Source organism: Xyrauchen texanus, chromosome 9 (assembly GCF_025860055.1).
Source record: "Xyrauchen texanus isolate HMW12.3.18 chromosome 9, RBS_HiC_50CHRs, whole genome shotgun sequence".
Lineage (NCBI taxonomy): Eukaryota > Metazoa > Chordata > Actinopteri > Cypriniformes > Catostomidae > Xyrauchen > Xyrauchen texanus.
The window spans coordinates 26135266-26161394 of NC_068284.1; the positions used below are offsets into that span (position 1 = coordinate 26135266).

The 26129-nt window shown below is 36.5% G+C and overlaps 1 pseudogene; it reads right to left on the reverse strand.

Annotated features, from left to right (window-relative positions):
* Positions 1-1747: 1747 nt before the first annotated feature.
* LOC127649704 (UPF0489 protein C5orf22 homolog) lies at positions 1748-25768 on the reverse strand (annotated as a pseudogene).
* Positions 25769-26129: the final 361 nt, after the last annotated feature.

The following is a 26129-nucleotide window of genomic DNA, read 5'->3' on the forward strand; positions in this document are numbered from 1 at the left end:
TGTTTACTTTACTGAGAAAATACCCCGTATTTTATTCTGTGTCTACTCCAACAGTGGCAGTATCTGATATCTTAAATTGAATGCACTTGGCACAAATACAAAAAAATGTAAATCATGAACTATTGCTCTAAATTAAAAACCCATATCCCAGCCTGAAACCCACTCCCCTTCCACTGCACATTTATTAGGGATGGTAAGATTCACCAATTCGCATCGGTGCATCGGCATAAAAGTTAGCAATGCGATGCATCGATTTAAATAAGTGTGCATCGGATACAAGTTGGCATTTGTATCGCTATGGATCAATTCTAACATATTAGTAAAAAACAAATTAATTATATATCATTATTAGTAGATGCGCTATACTTTTATTATTTGGAAAGTGACCAATAATTTGTGACCATATATTATATGTAGATTGATTTCACCTCTCTAAACGGTTTCTCCAGCGCGTTCTCTCATCACTGCTGCTACGTGAACATGACGTATAACAACACTACGGAGACCGAGGCGTGTCCTGACAGTCACATAGGTCGATCGCAAAGGCAATGCTGGTAGATCACACAAAATTTAAATGTGTTTTCGTTAAATTTTTATTAAAATAAATATATTGTCTTTCCTTCTTTTAGTTTCTGTCTGACTTGCACTTGACAAGTAAATTTTGACCAGGCAAGATTTTTGTTTATTCAGTTGCTATGACAACTAGGTTTGCGCCTTCCTAGGCTACCAGCAGACTGACCGGATTATGCAAAACTGTCTGATTTCATTCAGTGCAAGTCATCAGAATAAGGTAAATGCCCTGGCTATTGTAATCTATTGTGCTGTAGGTGTTTTGGGTTTACTGTTAATACTGATTGATATCAACATTGAACATTATTATATATATTTTAATTAATTAGAAGATGAATTCCATGTAGGGATACATGCAGTATTCCCAACAAGCATTTTTTTTTTTTTTTTAAAAACTGTGTTTTTTGTAGTTGGTAGATCTTATTGAGTTGGTCATTTAAAAGTAGACATTCGTCTGCTGGCAAGTTATGGAACGTTTCTTTATTGTTTATCCCTGAGCATCCTTAAATTGTGTCACTGTTAAATGTGTGAACTGTTAAAAGTGTAACTGGAAAAAGAACAGGAAAATAACGTCTGGTTTTATTTAATCTTTTGCACTACAAAGGCCTTTTTGTGAAAGGTTTATGTGTTAGAAGTCAGAAGGTACTTAATTATTTTATGATTTACTGTCTATCTAAACCAAAGAAATAAAAGTGAACTCTCTGTATCCTACCATATTGAATTGCATAGCATCATATTTTTTTTCCATTGCATCGTATTGCATTGAATCGCATTGTGTTGAATCGAATCGAAATCGGATCGCACTGACTAGTAATAGGGGTGAATCGTTTTGCATCGGTAGCTACTTCATATGTATCATATCGTTGGCTATGCATCGAGATGCGTATCGCATCAGCCTCAGTTATGGAGATGCACATCACTAACATTTATACATAACAACCTCATAGTTACACACACTCTCAATCCCAACAATAACCAAGAGCACATCTCAGCACAGCTTTAAAAGCCTGGCAACATTAACCATCTTAAAGCAGCCCTTGGTAAAGAACATGCCATAGTCCCTGCTGAATTTTATCCCATCTCCTCATGTGCTCTCTGCTGATATTGTTTCACTCTCTGTGAATATCCAAGGAGCCGAATAGGCACTCTGAAATGTTCAGCACGCTAGTTCTGCTTGTCAATACTCATCCAAACTGGACCTGACAACAACAAAAAAAGGATATTAAAGGAATAGGTCAGCTTAGAGGTATAACGCTATGCCATTTTCACAATATGATAACATCACAAAAAAATACCACGGTATCACGGAATAAAGGTGCATTGTTAATATTAGCAGTTTAAAATTTAATCATAGCTAAAATTAGACTTGGAAAAAAAAAAGACATGTTTCCTACTGCAATTTAATTGTATGTCATACTGTAAAACATAATTTAATTTTTATTTTAAGGTTTATATAATGGAATTAAGAAAAAATATATATATTTAATGATTACTGCCAAAGTTAACAGTTCAGCAATTGATTCAGTAATTGGATGTTTCTGTAATTTAGTTTGATTTTAAACAATACCTACTGAATAAATAAAATAAATGATACAAATAAATTATTATTGTTTTACAGTTTATTTATTGTTTTTTCCAATACTGTCTATTTTCTGCTACATTATCACTAAAGCACTTTTTAAACCATTTTTAGGAATTTACAATTGACAAATAATATTTTTTTTATTATTAACCCTTTAAGCTCTGAGGGTGTTTTGAAACATTTCAGTGGCATACCCAAAATTAAAGGTTAATTTTTTTATAATATAGATTGATACATTTGGAGACTGTCTAAAAATCTGCTTATTTGACATTATATATCTCTGGGTGTAAATAAGGTGGCTCCAAAAAACAATTCCCTCTCAATTTATCCTAGTCTCCAAAAACGTCTCCATGTGTCCAAAAGCCTCTCCAGACAAATAAAACATAATAATTGTACAAAATAACTGATTACACATGCAAACACAACAATGACTAAAGTTTTGCATAGCATGCAGATATGATTTTTGAGTCTCATTGAGTCTTTGTCACTTACAGAGCACCATCACCCGGTGAACATATGTAACAATGTGCTTTGTGTGGATTATCTAATGATCTATACATCTGATTGTGTGTGGGCTCGTTTGAAAGATAATTGTGTCTAAGTAATGGTATGTGATATATTATGTTCCGTTTACTTTTTTTTTAAGTTATAAGGGAAAACACGGCATACAAGCAAGAGCAACTTAATTGTCAAAAGACATACTTAGCTATTACTTGCTTTTTTTTGTTTGTGAGTAAAACAAATAGTCGGTTGTATTCTACTCTTTGAGAGCTTTCCAAAAACTTATGCCACATGACAGTTTGATGAGTTTGATGTTATTACTGATTGTAATATGTACAGTGCAATTTTTAAAATTCTTTTTGTGATCAAAAGGGAACACTTCTGTTTTGGTCATAATGCCTGCATGTATTGGAAAGTAGAGCTTCTAAGCTTCCAAACAATACCTGTTTTTTGTTGGTCAAGACTGTAGTTATTAATATTATTTAAAAAAAATATGTCACAGGCCTGCCAGCGGGCCAGGCTTATCCAAGCTTAAAGGGTTAATACACTGTAGGCGTACTGTTTAGCTGCATTTAAGCAAATAATTGCATGACAAAAAAAAACAGTCTGCCTGTCATAACGATGCATATTATTAGCACTTAAATACATTTGCTGTGTTTGTGTTTGTGAGTGTGACAGAAAACTATGTTAGTCTGCATGTAAACCTAATGTGCCATTACAAATCATGTAAAACTGCACCGTATTTGGTGTTGTTCTTGATTGTTTTTTTATGAAAGGAGGTCTATATTTTATTGTAAAACATATAGGCCTAATGCATTTTCACTTATATTCATCTCTGTAAACCTTATAAACTGGGTAACTAAGAAACATTGATGGTGCCTCGTAGGTCTTTAAAATAACGCTATAATTCCCATAGTGGATTTCAAACACTTTTGTGGGGTAAATAAATGTTCAGGCTCCAACATGTCTGTGAGCTGGTGCTGCACATGTGGCAAATGTGTGTCGGTTGAATGCAAAATGAGGAAGTCGCAATTTAGAGACAATTTTATATCACATCACGTTTATATAATGCTGTGTGATTCTCTTAATTGAACTCATTTGGATTTTAGAAAAGTTAAGAAAATCTTATATTCATGCAATACCATAAATGAGATGTCATCAATGGTATGATAAGTGTTTTAAAACCAAGGTATATCATGAAACTGTTACATCCCAAGTTCAACTAAAACTAAAAATGCTGTAATAATTAACTCACCCACATATCATTCAAAACCTGTATGATTTTCTTCTGAAAAACACAAAATGAGTCATTTAAAGCAGAAGGTCGAAGTTCTTTTGACCTTTTTTGGGCCTCATGTGCTCAGATAGGAGACAAAGGCAGGCCTACACACAGTCATAAGCTTGACTGAGGCCTGTAGGAACACTCAAAGCAAAACAGCACAAAACTCAAAAGGAAGTCCAAACAGACTACAGATCTCATCAAGCCTTGCTCACTTTACACCTAGGTGTGAAATTCGGAAGGATTGAACACTTAACTCCTACTGGATGAAACGCACAACAGAACGCATCCCTCAACCATGATGTCATTGAGAGTATAAAACCCCGTAGATTCCTCCCAAGCCTTGCTTCCAGTGGCAGTATGCGCCGTGTCTAGTTGCAGCCCTGCTGCTCGTTGTGCTCGTGTGGCCTCGTTGCCCAAGGCAGTAATGTACATACCTGAACTTTGACCATACAATCTCCACATAGCTGTACGAGCCGAGATTCTCCGTGTTCCATCGAGCATGCTAACGGATCTGAAGGAGACTGCTGAGCAATCTGCATCTCAACCTTTTGACTGAAGAAGTGAAAAAAAGATTTATTTTCCTCTTTCAACTGAGTCGACTTTGCTGATATCTCCGCCAACCCATGATAATCAGCCGTACGAGCGAGGAAACGGCCTCCCGTAATCACCCGAGCTTCAAGGAACAGAGTTGGAGTCAAACAACGAACGAACACACATTCTGCATGCACTCACACGATTCATGTTAGAGGTTTACGTCTAGTCAGAGATATATTATATAATATTAGATTATTATAGTTGTTGGATATTATGTGCAGAAGAATTGTAGCAATATGACTTGGATCTAGAAAACCCAACCTTTGTCATAAACGTCATAAATTAAAAGATGAAGGCTCAAACAAGTCTCACATCTGGCCAGTAAAATGAACAAAGAGACTTGTCCAGTTCGCACATGTCTTGAGAACCTCTCTCTAAGAGGCCCTAAGTACAGAGGTCACAAGCAATAAAGGACAGAGTGAACCAGCTTCCCTTGTGAGATCCTAATGAGATCCACATCCCAGTACTTGTGATTTAACCCTATAAAACAGTGTTTCCCAACCACTCTGCCATGGCACACTAGTGTGCATGTAAACAAATAATAGTTTCAGGGATTTAAACTCCTCACCTTTCTGAGAAATTTGCAGTTTTGCACTTTTGTGATAGTGAAGAGCAATGATTAATGTGCAAATGTGACTGATATTTCTACACTTTAAGGGTCTTTCACATGACTCACGTCAGCGCTGCAGAATACATTGAAGTCTATGAAGTGATGCCACTTTACACCAAAGTGTTTTTCACACACACGTTTTTGCTTCACCAACAATGTCTTTGAGAGTACTAAGCAACAACAAATATATAAAAAAAAAACTGTCCAAATTTGTGAAGAGACATTGAATGTCTTATAATTTCTTTTAATGAAATATTACCTTATCATTTATGACTATCAGAGACCCCAGTTATTGAACTAATTCACCAAGAAAACGCTTAGACCTAAACATAAACAAGTCATTTTATTACTTTCTGCTATCAAAGCAACTGCAAGCTTTTTTCTATCTTCCAAATACATGTTTTCAATGTTTATTGTGCACACCTCTCAAACTTGTAAAATCGCCCCTCTGTGACGCTTTCTGCATCTCTTATCATGTGCTGTGAATTAATTATGAATCAATCATAATTCCCTTATTAAAGCTAATTCCTTACAACAGTATTATGATTTTAATGGTGGAGAATTTTATTCAGAAAAATAATCTAGTTCTTTTTCATTTATATAATTTATAATGGTTGCCGAACGCAACTAATTCCATTATAAATTTCCTTACATAATAATGTAGAATAAGGACAGTTTAATTTAATTCCTAACTCATACATACTGTTCCTAAATATAATGGTGGAGAATTGTGGCACTTTAATCCGTACCGTGTACATCTACATCAACCAAATCCTGTACATATTATGGGCAATTTAACCCATCCCTTGTACATTTATACTACCAAATTTCCTACATAGTGTGTTATTCTTGTTGATCAAGGTTATTGCTTGTACAGTTTACAGACTGCCAAGTCCACTCATTGCTGTTAATAATACTCAAGATTTGCTGTGCTGTTGTCAAACCACTTTGCGCTGTTTGTGCAGTGAGACCAGCACACTGAGTTTATCCATTAAAGAACCAATGACCGCAGTGGACAGATTATCAGCTGTTCACCGCGTCCCTGAGTGATAAAACTAACGGTTGCCATCTCTCCCACGATCGCTAAACCGGATTTGGTGCTGTTGCCCTGTTCTCTCTCTCTCGTACTAACCGCACAAAACACATGACCCCCTCACAAACATTCCCGCACACACATTTGGCGAACAGATAACTTGGCGATAGAGCCCAGCGTTAAACGGGCAGACTCCATTAACCAGTCTCTCCACCCCCATTCTCTGGCCGGAAACCTTGCATGACGGAATATTTACGAGAGGCACACTCTCCTTTCACACACACACCTACCCTCCTCTCATGTATCATAGACTTATCTGTTACCATATCTAATCATGTTCCTGTTTAGTTTGAAGTTTATCGACTGCATTGTATTGATTATTAATTGATATTCCTGCATCAATAAACTTTGTTATACTTTAAAGAGAAGTGTTTTGGCATTGTTCTGCATGCTCCTGTGCCAAGGGCTGGCAGGGGATGTCAGTGTTCGGATTCAAGCCTTCATTGTTCCTATTTTTGAATGTCGATGTTCTCCAGACATTGACATTCCGAAGAGAACAATCCTATATTCAGATTGATATACTGTCTGGTTATTAGTCCCTGATTTCAGGGTGTTGCCCCAGCAATATTAATCCTTATTAATATTCTATTGATTTTAATAATTAATTATCTTTGATAATGATTGGAGTTGAAGTATTATAAGCTAATGTTGATTCTAATCAATGTTCTATTTATTTTAACAATTAATAATCATCTTCAATAATTATTAATTATTTCTAATGACCAAACATGCTCCTGAATGAAGCCCCAACACATTATAATCAACGGTGATTGGTGACCAAGATTTTCCAGTGAATAATTACTTAAATTTCAATCTGTTCCTCAAACAAAGCTATGTTATGGCTTCAGAACACTTGAATTATATTGCACAAGTCATATGGACTACTTTAATATCCTTTGTGGAGCTTGACAGCCCTTGGTACTCTTCCACTTTCATTGTGAGTTCTGTTAAACTACTCTTTTGGTGTTCCACTGAGGAAATTAGATCATTTAGGTTTGGAACAATACGACAGTAAGTAAATGATGACAGACTTTTACTTTTTGGGGGTGAACCATCCCTTTAAAGAAAGATTATAATCTCAATACACTTCACAATGTGGAAATTATATCTGTTGATGGTTACGTATCATCAACCAGAGAGTATTAAAAGAGTGGTTTATGAGAAATGTTCTCATGGACCATGAGGGGCTAGACTCCCTCTGACTAACTAAGATAAGAGTGAGACTGATAAGTGAGATAGTGTGTTCATTAAACAATTTGCTAACAGATCACAGGGACACCAAGACTCACACAACACAATCCGTCTCATCTGCACAGACATGAGCATTTTTTAAATGTAAAAACATTGACTGATAATGCAAAATGCTTTTGGTCATTCGGACATATAAAAAATAAGGTATCTGAAATATATATAAACAAATGAGACGGAAATGCTCATACATTATATTTTCTAGGTGCCTAATGATTTGATATCCAACATATGTAACTTAAATACATGTACAACATGGGAAAACAGAAATAAATGATTTTATTTATTTTAAATGACATTATCAAAAGCAACACTCCTAACAAGTCTCTAACATCTTGGTTCATACTCCATGTTTACGAGCAGTTGGTAAAACTCCAATGAAATAAGATTGCATGCAGAGAATTTCAAATATTGACTAAAATGTTTTTGTAGCTAAGGTGGATCTCTGTAAGGTCAGAGAACTTATTTAGAAAGAATAGTTCTGGAGTTAAAACATTAATGTGATATTGTTTGATTTTTAAGCAAAGCTACCACGAGTCCACGAGAACGTGAGAACACAAAATGCACATTTAATGCACATTGCGCTACAAAGCGTTATACAAATAAAAATGACTTTATCATATTTCAAATAATTTCATCTTTACATTATCATTGCAATGCTCATACTCTGGGTGTTCAGCTTCCATATTACAATGTCAAATAAAAATTGATTTCTTAATTTGTATCAAGAGTACACATCAAAGCATGAAAAATCAAAGCACAAATTTTTTTCAAATGTTTTATAATTTAATAAAGAAGCACATACCTGTTCATGCTCTGCTGAATGCTATGTCAATGCTTCAATAAACATCTACAAATCTAGAACTTTTGTCCAAAGTTTGCACATTTAAAGAAGTATTTATGGATTCTCATGCAACCCCAAATCAAATAAAAAGTTGGGACAGTATGAAAAATGCAAAGAAAAGAAAAAGGGGTGATTTGTAAATTATATTCACCCTTTGCTAACTTGAAAACACCACAACTATATGATTGTGGTAAGCAGGGTGGAGCTGAGCGGCGTCTGGGCAGAGCGAGGCCTGGAAGATAAGTGGTGAATGACTTCCACCTGTGTGCCACACCGGCCTTGCTTTCCAGTGAGGGGAGGCTGGAGTATTTAAGGAGAAGAGACAGTGGCAGAAGGGAGAGAGATGTATGAAGCTTGTCTGCATCTTTGAATGTCTTTATAATTTGATGCAGCTGGCTGAAAAGAAGTGCGTGTTTTTGTTTCTTTATACAGTACACTGAAAAGTGTCATTAAATGTCTATGTGTTTGTCAAGCCGGATCCCAGCTTCCTCCTTACCTTCTTAAATGTTACAATAATGTTTTACCTTGTGAATTTCATTATTTTCTTTAATGAACAATAATTTCAAATCAGATGATTGCAACATGCTCCAAATAATTTGAGACAGGGGCAATTTAAGGCTAATAACAATTTGATGAGTTAAAATACGGCAATATGGAACGAGATGTTAAACAGGTGAGGCAATCTTGTCATAGTATATCAGGAGCCTCCAAAAACTGCCTAGTCCTTCAAGAGCAAGGATCATTCAAGACTTGTCAATTTGCCAACAGATGCTTCAGGAAATAATCCAGCACTTTGAGAACAATGTTTCCCAAAGATTGGAAGGATTTTGGGAATTTCACCCTCTACAGTGCACATTATAGTTAAAAGTTTCAAGGAATGTGGTCAAATCTCAGCGCGTAAAGGGCAAGACGAAAACCTGAATGCGTGTTATCTCTGATCCCTGAGACATCACTGTCTTAAAAAACATAATTCATCTGTAATGAATATCATGAACATGGACTTGGTATTACTTTAGTAAGCCTTTGTTAGTCAACACCATTTGCCGCTGCATCCACAAATGCAAGTTAAGACTTTACTATGCAAAGCAAAAGCCCTACATCAACACTGTCCTAAAGCACTACCGACTTCTCTGGGATTGGTCTCAACTTTTATGGAAAGTAGAACAGTGGAACCATGTTTTTTTGGTCCAATGCGTCCATATTTCAAATAGTTTTGAAAAACACAGCCGTGTTATCTTCAAACCACATACTGGTCTAATAATCAGAGAGTGCGGGTGCTAGATTGGCCTGCCTGCAGTCCTGAGCATCTCCAACTGGGAATGTGTGGTGCATAATGAAATGCACAATATGGCAATGAAGGCCCTGTAGAATTGTGCAGCTGAAGACCTGCATAATGGGTGAATGAGGGAAAATATCACTTTCTAAACTTAACAAACTTTAAAAAACTTTTATGTTTTTTTGTAAAGAATGCAGACAGAAAAGCATTCAGCTGTGAAACTCTCCAATATGTATGTTATAATTATTCATAAAGCTGGGTGGTTCTAGAGCATTATATTCTCAATCAAAATATTATTTAATTTGCTTAATTGTTAATTTATCTTACTGCCATTTTAATATGTTTCCATCTGTCTTTCAGCCTGTATTAATTTACTCTTGTTCATTGTTTTATTACGTTTGATAGGACCGGCACTGCATAGAACAGAACTCTGTGAGCTCTAATGTCTCCCGTACCTGGACATAGTGACTATGGTGGGTTTGGGCAGGGCTTCCAGGAAGAGTTGCACAGCAGTGACCATTTGCTGGAGCTCCTCCTCAGTGCTGATCTGGTGAGGGAGCTCAAAGTAATCACAAGTTAAGCAGCCTGATGCACCTAGACGCAACACCACAGACAGAAACACATCAGTTGCTGGCACTAGAACACATGCCTCAGGACTACAAAGCAAGGAAGCCAATTTTGTAAAGCAACTTGTGATTTGTGGAATGAAAGACAGCTCAAACATGGTTTACACCCCCATAAGACACACACATACACCTTTGTTTTTCTAACATTGGTGGGATTTTTTAACTGACTTATGTTTTTTTATGCTATTATGATAATAATATTTTTATCCCTTAACCCCACACCTAAACGTAGCCCTCATAGAAATCTTTTTGCATTTAAAAATGTTCATTATGAAATAATATTTAGTATGTTTATTAAGCTATTTAAAATTAGTGATGGCTGGTCACCACAATGTAAGCACAACATACACACACAAACACACATTTGGTTTTCTATCACACTGGGAAATTTCCATTGACTTTAAACTACTGATGTTTTCTATCCCCTTACCCTACCACTAAACTTTAACCTAACAAAATCTTTCAGTTTTTTTAATTGCATTAAATTTCATGACTTTATTAAAGTGTCCCGTCCACCTCCCATCCCCACACACAGACACACAAACAAATTCACAGTTTCATAGTCTGGTGATTCAGTTAGATTCTTAAGGCTGTGTAAAAATTGGGCGAGAGATTTCATTCTGCACAAAAAGATAGAGAGAGAGAGAGAGAGAGAGAGAGGGGAAAAAATAGAGACGAAGTATTAAAAATAATCAGTGCATGAGGCTGTATCATCTTCTGCTTGATTAAATGTATACCTACCATATACAGCAATCAATCAAGCCAGTGATTCACTGATAAGAAGCTGTAATCAAAAACACTGAGCCTGCAGCTCTACAGTTGCTATGACAGCAGAAATGCATACCCAGGGTTTGCTGCTAAATGAGCTATAGTTTCCCGGCTGTCATCCTCCACCAGGTCAGCAAATGCAGCTTCAGGGTCTTCAAACTGGTGGGTGAGTCTCTTTATGCAATTTGAGAGCTCCTCCTGAATACCAATATAAATTAACACTGTTATTTGCCACTTTGTTAAATGTGAATCCTTGATTATGAATGTCCTGTATTCAGCAAGGTATGCGTCATAACCAAAATAAATTTGGAATAAATCAATCTTTCAAGTAAAGTGTAAGGGGGTTAAAGGGGAAAGGAGGAAGCAAGAACCACCTTAACAATATAAACAATATTTAATTAAATAAAAAGACACACACAAACACATACAGGGGAGCTGCCCATAATTCTGCCTTAACCAGCCGCCTATATGTCTCGCATGCCCCATCAGGCAGATTTGGGACCGGGCGTGCATTATTCCAGCCTGGCCCCTCTCCTGCACTCTACACTCCTCCCGGCGTTGCCTCAGGCCGGGGAGCCCCCGGCATGACGTACACCCACCCCCCCTTTCCCTGGGAAGGGGCGTGCCTTGCACCCTGTCTGCCGGCTGGTCATCCCCGCCTTCCTCGACTTGGGAGGAGACAGAAGGGGAAAAAACAACAAGAAAAAAAAAAAAATAGGCGAGGGAAAGGCCAACACGGAGCGACAGAGAGAGAGAGAGAGGAGAGAGAAAAGAAGCTCACTTGCCGGTTCTCTGATGCGCCGTTGCGTGGTCCCCGATCACTCCTCCACACTCTCTGGCAGACAACAGACGCTTCTCCACAGGCGGACCGCAGTCAAACCTCTGACCCCGCTTTCTGGCAGCACGCGGGGACTCTCCTCCACCTCTGGCAGCCACCCTACCGCTCCAGGCTGTCGGGGAGTCACTTCCCTCCTCCCCTCGTGGACGGTGTTCTTCTCTCGATCCCTCCATGTTTCTGGGGGACGGCAGGGCACTCCTCCACCCCTGGCAGCGGCTCCATCGCTCCAGGCGGTCGGGGAGTCCAGTCCCCCCACGTTCAGCGTTCCCCGCATCTGGGCGGTCGGGTTACTCCGTCACCCGGCAGATGGCAGTGGCGCTCCCCTGGGTGGACGGTAGTGTTGAGGACTCTGCAACGGGCATCCACCCTCCTTCCCGGGTTTTGGCACCAGTGTAAGCGAGTTAAAGCGGAAAGGAGGAGGCGAGAACCAGCTATAAATAATATTTAATTAAATAAAAAGACACACACACACACATTCCTCTCTACACAAAGGTTCAAATTATCTGACACTCTAACTGATAGACTGAGCCAGTTCAAAGCAGTTGTAAAATAGCCAATATACTGTTACTGCACATAAACTGAACTTGAATTATTGTTGCTACATTGCCAAGTTGCTTGGCAACTGTAAACAGCTTACAGTTAAGTTAATGAAAACGAATGTAAATTACTTGCCAGTAGAACAGTTTGTTATGATTATTTGTATTACTAATAAATGTAAAGGTAAAGTGTACAGTTGATGCTCAAACAAACAGAGAAATGTTTTGATGGCACAAGTGTTTAATTTCTGGGGGAAATCAACCTGCAAATGGCATACTTGACTGCATATTAAACTGTGATTTACATTTATGTATTTGGCAGACAATTTTATCCAAAGTGCATTCATGATATACAGTATATATATATATATATATATATATATATATATATATATATATATATATATATATATATATATATATACACACTGCATTTATCAGTTTGTGTGCTCCCTGGGAATCAAACCCATGATCTTGGCTTTGCTAGCACCATGCTTTATCAGTTTAGCTACAGGAACCCGTATTTGTACATTACCGTCTTTTATAAAATCACTGAGGTCTGTTTAATAAAAGTATTAAGTCACTGGAGGCTGTGTACTTAAAACAATATGTTTTTCATTGCAGTTCATTCTGAACAGAAACTGTATTTTTTCGTTCCGGTTCCAGTGTTCCGCAGCCTCCTTTCCATCTGGTAATTGGTTTGAATGGAATAAAAGAATGGTTTATAACTTAATTTCTCAGTACTTTGCTGAAGGTGGGTGATATACCAGTTGCAGTTTTGCTAAATCTTACAAGAGAAACAAGCACCCTGGTCTGGAAAAATCAGCTCAATATAAGTGAAAATTAAAGCAAATAAATATAAAAAATCCCCCATGTGGGGGAATTATCAGCATATAAATGAGCAAGCACAGTATACAGGAACTTATACACAATAACATCTTTTCAATAAATGTGATCTAAATATTAAATATTTCCCCCAAATTCTTTTAAATATTCATCTGGTCATCTAAAATCAATAAATAGCCAAAACTTCTCTCTCCTGCATACATACTGTATGGGCATGTTTTAACTAAACTTATCTTATGTGAATTCTGATGATCTCAATCTGAATCTGAGAAACCCTGCAGAGTCAAATCTGTATTAATGCATCGTACCTAACATCAATTCAGTGAAGATGTGAAAATTACCAAAAAATTTTGTTTTATTGCAAAATTTTATCTTGCATCTGGATTGATCATGCATGTATATGTAGTAATTATAAATAGTTGCTAAAAATGTCTTCAGCACATCATGATATGCTACATGCACAATGTGCAATTAGGCAAAGAAATGCGTGATGCAGCAGATTCCTTCAAGACAAGTAGGCTATAATGTTCTACTAAAAAGAGTGAAGCACCATTTATGGGCAACAGGAAGAGGTGTTATTCTGAAAATTTACTGTGACGCTTATTTGTTTATTTTCTCTTTAGTTCTAGCTCCACATGGCCTCAGAAGATCTCTAGCAACTGCTAAAGTCTTGTTGACTGTGAGTAAACAATACCTCTTAAATTGGATGGAACATTTCATTCATAACCTACATTATCTCATCTGGATCCTGCTCTGGCATGCTAAAGCTGTATAACTCTTGCAGGAGAGCATATTCTTCCTTTAAGATGACAACAGAGGAAAAGATCATAACACACATTGGATGAATGGCCATTCAAGATTGGTTATTTAATGTAGAGAATCATTATCTTACATGTCTACAAAGCTGTGAACGTCTTTGCTTTCCTATAAAGATGTCACAAATATTTGCAGAAAGAACTGCAACTGACTAAGAAACAAAGGGAATATAAGAATGGACCTGCTTATGACACTTCACCTGAGTATACATTCATTGGAAAATTTCTTACAGGTAAAAAAAAACAATGTTGGTCAATGTCAAGTAACTGAAAAAGCTGGTTTGTAATGTAGCTTGTTGATCTCTCATTTGCTTGCATGGCAATGTCACTGCCGTTTCCTCGTGCAGTTCTGACATCATGTGGTTGAGAAGAGGAAGTGCAGGGGGTGTCTATTTTTGAGTGCCCATCACTCGTTTGCTCTACTGATCTTTAGGTAGTTTAGCACTGCTTTGTCAATTTTTACACTCCCTTTTCTGAGAAATGTTGACAGGATCCACTCTAATTACATTTAAATGTCATTCTTTTGGTTTTTCCAGTTGATCCAGTGGAACATTAAGGGCATCACTCAAAAAGTAATCATCTGTGCTTGTAACCCTGCAAAGGAAAAATAATTATGACACATTTGTTCCAAACCTGTATGCCTTTTCTTTCTTCTGTGGAACACAAAAGGAGATGTTAGGCAGAATGACAGCCTCAGTCACCATTCACTTTCATAGTATGGCAAACGATGCAAATAAAGTGAATGGTGACTGAGACTGACATGCCACCTAACATCACCTTTTGTGTTCAATGGAAGAACTAAATGCTTACAACTTTGTAAAAACATGAGAGTGAGTAAATGATGACATAATTTGCATTTTTTTTTGCGTGGACTATCCATTTTATAGGTATGGCATACTGCACCTAATGGTAGTGGTGGAGGAATATTTTCCCACACACATAGTATGTTCCCCTTCTTTGATCTGCTGGGCCCAGTATGGATGCAGCCAGGCAAAGTGGGATATGTGTCCAGAACACACCATTAGCATAATCCAATTCTCAATACTCAGCTCACTGTAAGTGGTTAGTGAATGCATAACATATCCATGAGCTCTTTAATGATCATTTATATAGTTTGATATAAACTTAGCAGAGATCGAACCTAAGTCATGTCCTAACCAACTACTGACCTCATGAATGTCCTCTGCAATCCACACAGGCAATTTAGGATAAACACGTTTCTGAGGGGGTGTCTTCTTTCTCCAAAGGGGTAGTTAATAGTATCTGTCTTACTTCAAAGTTAAAAACGGTGAAGGAGGTATATTTGAAGATTTTACTAAGGTTATGTATGATTTATTGCCACTATTTGTGGTAACTATATTTACCATACTTCTATAGTATTTACAATACTACTATACTTCGTGAGGAAACGAGAACTTTCAAATGCAAGTGAATGGATTTTAACAATGTGAATTGTGACAATTTGATGGCAAATAGATAGCATATTATTTAAAGGACGTAAATTAATATAGAAGTAATATGTACGTATAAGTAATATAAATTACCATACTTTCTTTGAATATAAATAATTGTGCATATACATATGTGTAATAATAACAACGTGGCTAAAGGCACACCTTAAGGAACATTTGCTGTTTTCTTGTCACAAAATGAATCAAGATCGATAAAAAAAAAAAAAATAATAATAATTGAATTTTGATGGAGCAACATCATTTGTGTGAAAATAATTGCTAAAGGACATTTTTAAATTAAAATTCAGTTTTTTAAAAAGGGGTTACACATGCACACCTTCAGGAAAATTAGCTTTTTTTCTGGTCACTAAATGTATCATGATCGAAGATATAGTGTTATAGTATAAATATGTCAACTAATGCAAATAATTTGGAGACATCAAGATGCTTTTTTGAGTAACAAATTAAGGTAATGCTTAGCTACTCAAAAGCAAGACTCCAGCAAAAAAAATTCAGCAATTTTCTGTTAATTTTAAACACATTTGGCAACTTTTATACAATTTTCATAACAAATCTATTTGCCCCACCTAAGAAAAACAATGTGTTTTATATGGGCCTTTAGCCCTTGCAACAGTGGGGATTTTTGTTTTTAGCTCTCCTTTAACTATCTTTCACTTATTGAACAGTTATTAAAAAATGTTTGATGAAATTACCTTGAACAAAACTGAAAATGACAAATATTTTAACAGCTGAGGTGAAATATGCAGAATAACCAGAGCCTCAAATATTTGTTTATTATTATAATAAAATTATTATTATTAATATTTTTTTCCACAAGTTTATTTTAGCCAAAGCTCATGTGGTCCCAAAGTGGGTCTTAATGGCTGGTGGGTCAATTGCTTTCTCCACTTTCTGTGAATAAATGTATCGATGTACAGATATTCACTGTGCTGTTTGCAGTGCCATACTCAAAATGAACATTTGCCTTCGACTTTGAATCTCTGATGGCTGAATACTTTGTGTTGTCCAATTTTTAGGGCACCATATGTCCAATTGAAACATACCTGATGTACACAATTTAAATAATCCTTCTCATCTTTAGAAGGAAAATCTCTTTTACATTTATGCATTTGGAAGACACTTTAATCCAAAGCGACTTACAGGGCACTTATTACAGGGACAATACCCCGGAACAACCCGGAGTTAAGTGCCTTGCTCAAGGACACAATGGTGGTGGCTGTGGGGATCGAACCAGTGACCTTCTGATTAACAGTTATGTTCTTTAGCCCACTACGCCACCACCACTTCCCTTTTAATTTACATCACAGTAATGGATGCTGAGGATTAAAAATTAAGCCTTTGAATGCCTCCATTAAACACATTCAGTAAAATTGGAATGGCATAATACCCATACTACTTCTGCCATATCTATCTATAGAAGAAATCGTAAGAGTAGTATGACAGCATGTCATTCCGAACTCCAAGCATAACTTGGTGCATTCAAGTCCTCCTGGGAAGCTTGTACATACGAGGTTAAGAAATCTATATGATGTGATCTACGTTCAAGTGTTTTTATGCAGAAAGAACAGAACCGTTTTGCATTCATTTCATATTTATATTTCTGTTTTTCTCTTACTAGCAATGGCAGGAAGCATTTTTAGGACCAATGCAACAAAATTTAAAGCAAGGCCACATTAGTTGTGTACTTGATGCATTGTCTATCCATTTTATGCATTGATCAGCTAAATGAGTCTTATTTCTTGGCAGGTTTTATTGTTATTCTTAATTAACAATACAAAAAATGCATCCAAAATAAACAGCACATTCAAAATACTCAAGTAAAAAATTTAAACGATCCCATCACGGAAAGTCAGGGCCTACTTGTAATTACTGCTGCCTTCATGTGCTATCGGAATGTTCCTACTTCCCACTAATGAAGTGGTAATTACGAGTACGTCGTGTTCACGTGCTTTGTTGTCGGAAAGAACAGGAAACATCGACGACGCCAGGTTCATTCATTCAGATTTCTTGAAGAACATTTATTTTGGCAACATAATATATATCACTCAGTTAGCTTGCTGACAAAAATAGAATTTTGGTCAAATCGGATGGCCGTGGCTGCTCCGTTGGGGTGGATGGTAGTGGCGAGGACTCTACTACTGCGCATCCATCCTCCTTCCCGGATTTCGGCACCAGTATAAAGGGATTAATTGAAAAGAGGAGGCGAGAACCGGCTTGAGAATATAAATAATATTTTCTTTATAAATAAATACATTTATAGATTACAGATGAGATTATCATTTGTGAGTTTGACAGTTTCATTATCTGTGGACAGGCATATAGTGTACAAATGGATACATTTTAACTCTGTTCTCATTTACCGTATAGGAGTATTAGTCCAAATTAAACTATGCCAAGAATAATATACAGGCCAACAGTTCTTCAGGAGGTCACAAACAACTCCAGTGTAGCAGCTATAAGGATCTGTTGGCAACTCTTGAATTGGCTCATGCCAGATATATCAATTAATTTTGTTGCAGAATAGTAAGATAGCTCTCTGTGAGTTGAAGTTTAATTGTCATGTGATCTGGAATATATAGTGCCTTCAGGAAGATTTCTGTCACTTGAATTTTCACATATCATTCATATTACATCTCCAAATTTAGACTTCAACTTCAAAAACACAATAATTCAACATTTAGACTATGAAAAAACAAAACAAATTAAATTCAACAATATTAATTTCTTTAATACAAGAGAATTCTGATTTTGACTAAATCTTCTTAAGAAAAAATGCACTCCAATTAGTCGTCTTGTAGCAGCAATTACAGCTATACTGTATATTTTCTTGTGCATGTTAGGCAAGCCAGACAAGTCAGGCTTTTACTTGTTATTGTAGAGTTACAATAAAAAATTTTTTTTGTGCTTCCACAAGGTCATTGCCATAACAGCTGAATAATAGGCGAATACCAAGGCAAAAATTGCAAGTGCAATGCAAGTCTCTTGAATAGAATAGCCCATGCCAAAGGCGGACACAGAAGCAAGAGCTTCACACATTTAGATCTTTTGCTGACCAAAGCAGATGTCCCTGCTTTTTGCTACATCCTTGTTTCTTCATGGTTAATAGCAACATGCTTTCCAATCGCTCAGACACAAATCATGAGCTTGACACTGCCACCACCACGCTTAATGAAAGTTATGAAGATACAGTTACCTCCGTGTGGGGCTATATTTGCGAACTGCTTTGTTTAGACTAAAGAACTCAACTTCTGTTTCATCAGAGGCCAGTTAAATTTACTTCCAAACAGTTTCAAGTTTTGCATTAGCCTATAGCCCCTTTTATGGTGCAATAAAACCAGACCTCTCCTATCTAGTTATAATGTATAGTATAATTTTCTTAGATTTGTTTGTATTTAAATAAATCTGGCCTTTATTTAAACCAGTGTAAGATTATGTTAGTTAGGAAGCAGTCCATATTTAAGTCTTTCCAGGGTAGGGACACTATTACTAGAGTTGGGATACTCGAGTTCTGACTCAGACTCGAGCCTTTAGGACTCTGGATTTTTTGCCATATCCAGCCGAGTACATGGCACTTGTGATGCAATGACAAAAAATAACGTAACATAGGGAGACCATAAATCCTCTTTTTCAGACCTAAATGTCTGGTATTTGGCTTTGTCTTCATAATGATGTGCTCTCTACAGTTAGTAATATCATTCATTCTGTGCATTTGATACTGAACATCAGTTTTCACACGTATATGTCCTTACATGTGATTATTCTGGCTGAGAGCGGCAGCACGCACTCTTTCAAAGTAATTCCTCTCTCTCTCTTGTGCACACGTGCTGTACGTGTCTGTGGTAATGAGATCGCCACACTTGCTCTGCTGCTCTCATCCAGAAACATCAATAATGTAAGTACACTTTTAAAAGTACATTCCCCAACTCAGCAAATTATTAAATAGAACAAATTTTTTTTTCAGACTTACGTTACTACGCAAAGCTTAAACTGAAAATGTTGACTATTTAGAGACAAAATCTAATATGCTACATATTAGGGATATTTAAACTAATATGATGAATGAAATAGACCATGGAAAATGTACATCTTAGTCCATTACATATTTGTAGTGCAACAACTGTGTGTTACCTGTAAAGCTGGCACCTGCGTTTCATGTCAAAAAAGTTAGAAATTACAATGAAGAACACAAGTAAGGGGAGAAGTCTCTATTTGCCTATTATCCATACTAAATATAATGTGAAAAGATCAACACGTCAGCTCAAGGAGAGTTTGTCATAAAAATTTGATCTTAACTTTAGGGAAGTAGGATACACCTGGACACAGCAGGAGGACTGAAAAGTGTGAGGTGTAGTAGAATAAAAATAAATTTCTAATGGTATCTGATCTTTTCTGTTTTTATACTCTGTTTAATTTTATGGGCATTGTTAAATGTTTTAAAATTACCATTTATTAATTTAATTAAACAAATTAAATGTATTTAATTAATTACATTACATGTATTTCACCCATGATTTTAAATGAAACTAAACTAAATTGAACGGACAAATTGAAAATTGAAAAACTCAACAGAACACAATAAGAAGTGTGTTGAAGGTCAGTATTGTCTTCATACACCTAAAGCATATGCTTTCATTTTGAAACCACTTTGAAGTTTGCTCAGCTGGATACTAATCATAAAATGTGAATATGAAATGCAACAGAGGTGTTTTTGTTGCATTTATATTGACAAATTGTTTTTCTTAGTTGTGAAGGTTAAAATCAGCTTAAAATATTGATGTTGAATTTATGGTTAAAATTTTAATTTAGATTCATCAACAGATTCATTCGGACTCTGAATTGACTCTGACTCGGCCTGTTATGGAATCGGTCTTGAGTTAGACTCTGCCCCTTTTGTATGGAGCCAGAAATAAATCTGAATTATAGACTTTTGAATTTGAATTATAAGTGTGATTTTGCCAAATGAAATATTACTTTGTATTTTAAATAGGTTTGAATTAGAATTTTTTAAACTCCAATCATGGACATTTCATATTTAACCAAATTGAATTGTTTTTTTTATGGCACAATTTTATAAATGTTGATAATGTTTATTTTTGTTAATAATAACAATGTAAACATGTATAAGCCTTTTTACTGTTTCATAATTGTATTAATCATTATGGTCATCATTATGAAGGCAACGTAACATTAAATTTGGCAAAATCACACTTATAATTCAAATTCAAAAGTCTATCATTCAGATTTACATAATTCAAATTCAAACTGTTTTGGCATATTTCTGGCTCCATACTTTTGGACTTGGACTTGGACTTGACTCGATTACTTACAGACTCAGACTTGACTAAGGTGGACTCGTACCCAACACTATAAAAATGACCCCAAAATACCCTTGATTTCTATATCTGATTAACTGATGCAACAGTTGCTTGAAATCAATATCAAAATCAATATTTTTAGAGGTGCCACCAGTTACTAAGCCTCCAAGTTTGTATATTTTTCTACAGCGACACATATGTTGGATTAGTGTAGTCAATCATTACTTAAAAAATTATGTTTTTAATTAGATGCTGTGCATGTACTGAAACTTGGATGAGGGTCAGGTCATGTTTTAGACTGAAATATTGCAGCACTACAGATAATTCTATAGAATTAGCAAGCTTTCTCTCATCGCTGAAAGCCTGCTATTAAGATCTGCACAATATGAGAGGTTGTTCTTGCTCTTTTGATTAATACAAGTTCTATCTGTCGTGACAGGAGTGCCCCATGAACCACATTGTTGGAAAATAATGTGTTCAGAGACATGCCGCCTCAATTTCCACTGACCTGAACTGTTTGCTAGAAGGAAGAATTTGTTAAAGGTAGTGAACAGGGCATAAGGGTTCAGCAATGTTCTAGATGCCATGCTTCCTTGCACAGATGTTTTGCAGGTCATTACTGAAAGGTATGTGAGGTGACAGTCTAATTTAGTCTGAATAATAAACTGCAAATGACTCTTGGAGTGGGCAGGTACAGCCTGATACAAGACAGTCATTAACAAGGCTATGGATTGTCTTACAATAGTATTAAAGAGGATGAATGTCGCTTTGGAGGAGTAGAAGAAATATTCTTAAGGGGTTTGTGCCATTCCTGTGTTTCTCTCTTGGTATTAGAAATGTTATTATTGTGCCATTTGTGAGCATTAGAAATAATAATATCTGATTTATTTGAACATACATACATATGTGACCTTGTTGGCAAGTGACCTTTTATTTCCAGGGAGGGAAATGATAAGGCATGTGTGCTGAAGTAAATTACTAATGCAGCATTTCTGAGAGTGTGGAGTGTCCAGGTATTGCATCATCACCCCTAGAGATAAGCCCAGTTAGGGGTCATCTAAAGCTTACTCTAGTTATTTCAATGATACATTGTGAAAAGCATAGATATTTTTATTGAGTGAATATATGAACTGAAAGCATGCGTGGTTTGATGTAGTTACCCATTTATGCCTTTTCAGCCACACAATAGTAATATAGTTGGTTTAGGCTGCTATTCAGGCATTTGGGGAGGTTAGGACATGCCATTAGCAGCCAAGCATCAGGGTTATCCAGTAATTAGTTAACCTGGTAACAGCAACACTCTTAAGTAAGTCAGTCTTACCTTCGAAAGCTTCTGGGGTCGACGGACGTGCTGGCGCGTCCTGCTGGATTTTTTTCGTCATTACAGCAGAAACAACTTTTGCTGTTGTAAAATAAAGAAAATAAAAAGGGTGTGCTTACAGCAGTCTCAGTGTAAACTAGCATATTTCGGAAACGCATCACAAACTTAAACGCGGCGAATACTTATCACACAAACATGAAACATATGTCTAAAGAAAGCTTAAAATGCCTACTTTTAAATAAAACAATTCAAATTTAAAACAAATATTCTCCTGCAATGTTATATGTATGAAACAAAGCGATGTACAGTTTCTCCTGGCTCAGTTATTTATCACTAATGTGATCACACCTACGGGCAGAGCGCGCCATTCATACGGTGCTGAGGCGATCAATGCAAATTTTAAACGCCCCGACTTAAAAACATAATTCATTCACTTTTCTGCATTTTTGGAAGATCGCACAATACACAGGCGAGAAAAATCCTGGATAGTGTCGAAGAGTTAAAATTTTTTATCAGAAGAAGAGCAGGACTCCGATGAATGTTTGCATTTTAAAGAGAGACTTAATCCAGCGGAGGATACAATTTCGGATGAGTGAGTCATTTAGTTGACATGCTATTTTATATAAACATGTACATATTTTACTAGTGGGACTAGTTGAAAATTTGAAATATGACCCGCAATAAGTAAGTTTTAGTTACATTTAAATGTTGTTTCGTCTAAAGCAGATATTTAATTTTTATGCTGTATGATATAAATATGGTATGTAATATGATATTAAAATAATATGAATGTTTAGATTATATTTTAACTAGTGTTTATGCTGTCTCATTATCATCAACGAAGCTTGTGATTGCAAATATCTGTTCAGGTGTAAATGAGTAAAATGCACTTTAAATATGACCATATTAGAAAATCACCATCTTATAATGATTTCTGAAGTATCATGTGACACTGAAGACTGCAGTTATGATGCTGAAAATTCAGCTTTGATCACAAATTGTATTTTACAATATATTCAAATAGAAAACTGTTCTTTTAACAGAGTTCACAATATCAATGTTTTTACTGTATTTTGGATCAAATAAATGCAGCCTTGGTGAGCAGAAGAGGCTTCTTTTAAACGGTAGTGCAGGTCTAATATTAAGTAAAGTCTTTATGTAAAGAAAATGTATAGTCAGATTACTTTTAACTTAAAACGTGATTTTGATCATTAAGTCTCCTCACATTCATTCTCTTTCTGTCACATTCCTCATTGATAGACCCAGGGAAGGGTCTTTTGTCTCCTCAGGCATGAATTACATCCATATTCATGATAGTTCACACCTCCTCGCATATGACCTTTCTAACACTAAAAGTGTCTTACAAAAGTTAAATTACTATATTGTTTTGTATGAATGAGTGATCAGGATGTTTTCACATAATTTTGTAGCACAAACTCTAGGCTACAAGATCTTGTTCTCAAAAGCCTTATTTAAATCTTTTAAAAAACATTTTTTTTATTGATTATTTTCTCAAAAATACAAACATGTACACATGTTGCTCACATATTAGTTTAGCCCAGTTTGTGCTGAATACAGTGTTATCAGACTTTAGCCATTAATATGTTTTTAAGCAACTGAAAAAGCACAAATGTCAAGGCACATCTGCATACAAGACTTTCATCTACTGTTACACTTGTGTATATGGTAGTGTGACAATAAAGTGATTTGATTTGATTTTGCATGTGAAAACTTCTCCAGGGCCCAAAACACCTAATTTAAAAAGTTTTATTTCTAAAGAAATTCATAGTCATTTGGAAACATATCTATAAAATCAAGACCACTCATGTGAGATGAAGAGTTCAGTCATATAAGTAACCTTATAAAAACTATTTTATTCTACCTGGAGCAGGGTCGCTTTATAGGAGCAGCCATGATATGATCACATGCCAGTATTCACACCAGCTGAATACTGCTCGCTTAATCTCAGTTACTGCTCTGTTATTGGCCACTTTCCCTCATGGATTAATTTAAAGCCATATTTTGACATATTTCAAAAGATTACTGCATGCACCTTTAAATTAGATGACGAAGCTATTGATGCTTAGACATGTTCACTATAAGCAAGATTGTGCACTGATATCGATTACATTTTTTAAAATGTATAAAAATACAATCATTTCTGTATCTAACTATTGAATGCATTAAATTTTGACTTATCATGGGAAAATATACCTCCATAGGTCCCTATCTAGTTGACTATTATACAAAATAAATAGTGCCGGTCGCTGTTAAAGGGATGTTCCGGGTTCAATAAAATTTAAATTCATTTAAAGGAGCAATATGTAACATTGATATCAAATATTTAAAATGGGTAATGCAGTCCAAATTCAAAATATTGGAGAGAGTTGTCTCCCCTGCCCCCTCCTCCCCGGACTCAATGCTCAAGTGGGTTACCAGGTTGAGGACACACAACAGGAAGGAGTAAATGACAATGGCAAGCGTACACTGTAAGTTATCCGCTAATGTATATGTTTGCTATGTTTTTATTGTTTGTAGATTGTAAACCAGCTCATGTAGATTTTTTATAACTTGTGGATGTATTGCTGGCTTCCATGGGTGCAGCATGCTGTGTTTGCCTGCTAACTTGTTTCAAATTTGGCAACCCGGGGTGTCGAAATACTATTGGGAAATGGGCAGTGGATGGGATCCCACAGGCCAAAAGACACACAGGCCAGAAATTCCAGCACAGAACAGACACTGGGGATCAAATCATATATCTATATATGTATAAATGTTTTCCACTTGAAAGGACTAAATATTAAATGAAACAAATGACAATAAAATGCAAAGTAATCTCTTCAGTAATCAAAATACTTTTTGAATGTTACTGTATTCTAATTATCAATTATTTAAATGGTAACTTTTGTGAAATACTGTTACTTGTATTTTGTATTTTAAATACCTAATCCTGTTACATGTATTCTGTTACTCCCCAACTCTGACAGTAAATATATTACATACTGCACCTTTAACAGCATTTGTGGCATAATGTTGACCACCACAAAAATTCATTTTGACTCGTCCCTCATTTTCTTTCAAAAAAACAAAACTCTGGGTTGCAGAGAGGTACTTACATTGGAAGTGAATGGGGGCCCATTTGTTTGTGTTAAAAGACTCACTGTTTCAAAAGTTTAGCTACAATATGTAAATAATATGCATGCTAACATTATTTTAGTTTGATACATTCAATACTACCCTTTTCTGTTTAAAGTTATAGGCAAGTTTAAAACTCCATTGCCATGACAATGTATTGTCAACAACCTTGTTGAGCACATCCTGCCCAGCAGAGGAGGTTAACATGTGGCAAATACTTCACCAGTCACATATGGAGGTGGCACGTGGTAGGTCCTGCCTCGAATGGGAGGAGCTCTACAAACACAGTGACCGGGGGCAGAGGGAACTCTGCCCAAGGGAGACGCGGGTCTGCCGCAGGGGTACCTCACCACAGAAAATACATCACAGGGGGTTACAGGAGTAATCAGTACCTGTGGAGCACATGTTCCAGTACAGGCAACCTGGTACCTGCAGTGGGTCTTGCTGCAAACTCCTCTCCAGAATTCGGAGCCAGAGGGCTAGGGAGGAAGTACATCCAAGGTCCATGACTTGTGGACTTGACTGGGGGAGTAGAACGCACGTCTTCACCTCAGGAGAGGGGAGAGGTGCTATACGCAAGTGATACACCCTGCCATCTGTTCCGTATTACAGAATTCTACATGTTCAGACCTGACAAAACACGGGACGAGACCGGCTCAACCCGGAGATTATAAAATCTCGTGAAGGTATTGGGTGTTGCTCAGCCGCCACTCTGCAGATGTCTGCAAGAGAGGTGCCATTTGCCAGTGGCCACGAGGATGCCACACTCCTCGTATAGTGTGCTCGAACCGGCAATAGGGTGGGCACGGCCTGGGTCTAGTAGGCCAACGCAATGGCGTCCATGATGCAGTGGCAAG